The 3,842-nt window shown below is 38.4% G+C and overlaps 1 long non-coding RNA gene across 1 annotated transcript; it reads right to left on the minus strand.

Annotated features, from left to right (window-relative positions):
- Positions 1-1,338: 1,338 nt before the first annotated feature.
- On the minus strand, positions 1,339-2,842 carry LOC119301152. Its single transcript, XR_005146907.1, has 5 exons — positions 2,784-2,842; positions 2,556-2,614; positions 2,270-2,414; positions 2,011-2,089; positions 1,339-1,728 (listed from the first exon to the last, which is right to left on the minus strand). It is a non-coding gene; the product is annotated as an uncharacterized LOC119301152 (long non-coding RNA).
- Between the last annotated feature and the right edge of the window lie 1,000 nt (positions 2,843-3,842).

Raw genomic sequence — 3,842 nt, forward strand, 5'->3', positions numbered from 1 at the left:
CTAAAAGTATGACACCCTATTTGGAAACTGGCCTATGAACTTATTCAACTTGGTGCACGTTGCATAAGACACTTACCTTTAGTGCATAATTTAAAATTTGGTTCAACTCTAGGATGTACAGAATATGTTTCCTATTTGCATGTGTAGCCGTGTGTATTGTCAAGTATGACATATGCTTATCTGTATCTCCTCACTGTGAAAATAATATTTAATTCTATTCCAGATTTTTGTCATGGTTGGTTACACGTGACAGAGCTAGGTGGAGCGCTCTCTTGGTTGGCAATGTAGATTATTAGTAGATGTACCTTCTTTTAACCCATCATTAGTTACCATGCCCAATTGATCTAATTACATTGTTAATTTGTAATCAAAACAAAGTGTATAGTGAGATTTAAACAATGTATGCGACTCTAGCTAGCACATGGAGCAGACACCTGGGAGAGAACTGCACTTCCCGATGATGTCAAGGTGTGCTAGGTCGTGTACTTTGTTATGCTTGGTGGTGATGAGAGCAGATGGCCAATGTTTTTTTCTTACTTTGTGACACAAAAGAAAGGGATTAACAACGAAGTATATATGTAAAGTATAAATCGTACGCTCCCATATATTCTATTAAATCCTAGTTTTTATTAAAATATACATCAATACACCGCTTATCTTTCGAGGTCTTGATGCTTCTAGCTTCAGAAATTCTTTGGTTGCTGATTGTTTATTAAAAACACTGAAACTTATATTAGGAAAGAACATGGAAATGCACCAAAAAATCTTACATGTTTATCCTTTTAATTCCATTGTTAGTGACAATACCTTTTTGTTGGTCTTTGAATAATTTGAAATTCCTTTTTTCCTTGAATGTGCAATATCAATATTTATACTGGTATTTACGTACACGCCACATATGCGAGTTAATGTAAGATTTATCGTAAGTCTTGATTTCTTGAATATGGATTCATCTTTATCCTCATTACCATCATATGTGCAATACAACTGTCCTGTTGGTTCTAGTCTTTTGATTTTTCTTCCCAATTAGTTTATCATCGCTAACATGCTTCTACAAAAACCTGACCAAACCTGTGTTAACTACCGTAAAATATTTATTATAAATATAATTTGGAATGCAGTAGATATAAAAATCATAGAACATCATAGTAGAAAAGGTAGATGCATGTTCAAAGTTGCTTGCGATCTCCTCGATCTCCCAAGTAGAGGAACCCGCTTTGTTTTCCTGTCTTGTATTACAAAACAATATTATTATGGAGTATCGACTCATGAAATCCTCCATAAAAAATCTTAATTATAATTTAAATAACTTATATATCAAGCTATTTAGAACTCCCAATCTGTTCAATAAAAAAACTGTAGATGCCATCTAGAATGCTGTTTGTGGCTAAAGTCATAGATATGGAGACATGCAAACCGTATATGTTCTGTTGTTTGTAGTCCAACAACAAAAACTGTAGAAGCCACTTCTAAAAAACGTGTAGACGTGCCATGTATCTGCCCCTCGCTGTGTCCGGTTTGCCTCTCTATGTCCTCCTCGCCCATCCTTTTCCAAATTTCCAGTCTTCCGCGAGCCCATGCCGGACTACCCTGTCGCAGCCTATAGCTGCCACCGGATATGAATCCCTCTTCCGGTGCCATTGCATCGACATCTCCGCTAAATGCGCATCCAGCATCCGGCCGCTGTATAGACGCCGCTCGCCTCAACACTTCCCTAAACCCACTGTCCTGGCAGTCGAGAAACATATGTACAAACACAGTTATTCGTCTTAATGTTGATTGTAGGTAAGACTAATCAGCTTCTCGAACATTCAAATAATGGATTCCATATAACAGAAAATGAAATAGAGATACCATATTGGTCACTAATGCATGTGCTCTAATGATAGACCGATAAACCATGCTATGACCGTGGAAATAAAACTATGAATAGTGCACAATGTGTTGGAAAACAAATGATCAATCAATATAGATGCTATTGAGTTTCTTCTTCTTTGTGAGTGAAAATACCATGAGCAGCATTTATGGGCACAGGTTTTCAGCCTTTCGATCGAGCAACACACATACATGGGATCCGTTGAAAGCATATCTGCATATGTTTGTTGGTGAACACCAAGATAAATTAGTTCTGCTAAAAAGAGTAATCTAATTTGCATGTCGGACATAAACTGTGAATAGAGGATCAAACTAACCCTAGATCGACAAATTTCGACAAAAAGTAAAACTTAAGGAGGAGTAAACCTGAATGCAGATTCGAGAGAAGACCAACCTATCTAGTTGGTCCGATTCTTGTCTTCGCCCTGCTCAAGGGAAGTGCATGCTTTTTCTCCACATGTGTCAATTCGAAGAAAGGATTTGGGCCCTTCAGTCTTGTAACACGTACATGGAGTCTGTTCGACGCATATCTGCATTTGCTGTTGGTGAAAAACCAATAAATTTGTTTTTCTAAAAGAAGTAAGATATTTTGCTAGTCAGCATTAAACTGTAAACAGAGGATCAAACTAACTATAGAACGAAAAAAATTGACAGACAGTAAAACTTAAAGAGGACTATACCTGAATTCACATTAGAGAGAACACCAACCTATCTAGTTGGTCTGATTATCGTCTTTTCGCTGGTCCAAGAAAAGTGCAGGATTTGTTTTAGAAATAGACAGGCTGTAATAGGTATACTGGTGGTTGTTAGGGCCGTACTAAGGACAATAATGGGCCTAGCTACCGGCAGTTGGGAATGACTCTGGAGATGCACAGGTGGAGAGGAAATGCCTGCCCATTGAGAAATACCTGCCCACGTAGTTTGCTGAGATGACCGATAGGCGGACGCTAGATAAACCAGATTAACGAATGGAACCTGCAGCATTGTGTTGCGTCAACCCTTCTACACTGCATCGTCCATCATGGATTACAGTGTGATAAGGCATGTAAGTTGAGGAGATTGGAAAAACCGAAGCCCAACTACATATATCATCTGAATAATATTTAGAAACTTGGAACCCACAAACTGGTCCACTTTTAATCAGTTTGTGACGTTGAATGCTTTGGTCAAGCAATCAATCAACTACACCAATTATCTTGGAAAGAAACTAAAAAAGCTGCCCAAACATAAAATCAAATTGAGAGTGCTTACTCGTAGGTTCTGAACCTACGAAAAATATTCCATACAGTGTTGCAGATATTCAATAATGTGAACTGATATATCAATCTGTGTCCGCGTACTTTCATGGTTTGTTTTGTGTTGTCGCCATTGGTTTAGATCCTAAATTGCAGAAAACATAGAAAGGAGAACATTAATATAACAGATCAAAGGAACACAAATTTTGAAGTTTATTCAATGCACAAATCGGAAACAAAGGAGTATGAAACTTTGATCAAATCTAGGTAAAAACAATGTGAGAAACAAACCTGATCCAGATGTTTTTTAGATCCAGATGAGGAACCAAAATTTGATGCATTATGATCATTGATCAGCTGGATCCATGCCGAAAACTCCCTTGCTTCAGTTTGTGGAGAGAAGAAGATTTCGTTTTCCCCGGGGAAGAGAGGGAATGGAGAGAGGAGATGTGCGAAATTTCTTCTGAGAAAGGAAGGGTCGGTGGGATAGTTTCTAGGGTTTAGAGAGAGAGAGAGAGAGAGAGAAAGAGAGGAGAGGGAGAGGAAGATACGTGCGAGGGAGAGGGAGAGGGAGAGGAAGACGCGGGGGACAGAACAGAGCGATGAAGGGATCATGTTTAGATATTTTTTTTGGTAGAAGTGACGTGTTTACACGGGAGAGAGAATTAATTAAGGGATAGGCACGGAGGGCTGGTTTATTTTTTTTTCCTTTTGAAGGGATGATATATGAGT

Source organism: Triticum dicoccoides, chromosome 1B (assembly GCF_002162155.2).
Source record: "Triticum dicoccoides isolate Atlit2015 ecotype Zavitan chromosome 1B, WEW_v2.0, whole genome shotgun sequence".
NCBI classification, from domain to species: domain Eukaryota; kingdom Viridiplantae; phylum Streptophyta; class Magnoliopsida; order Poales; family Poaceae; genus Triticum; species Triticum dicoccoides.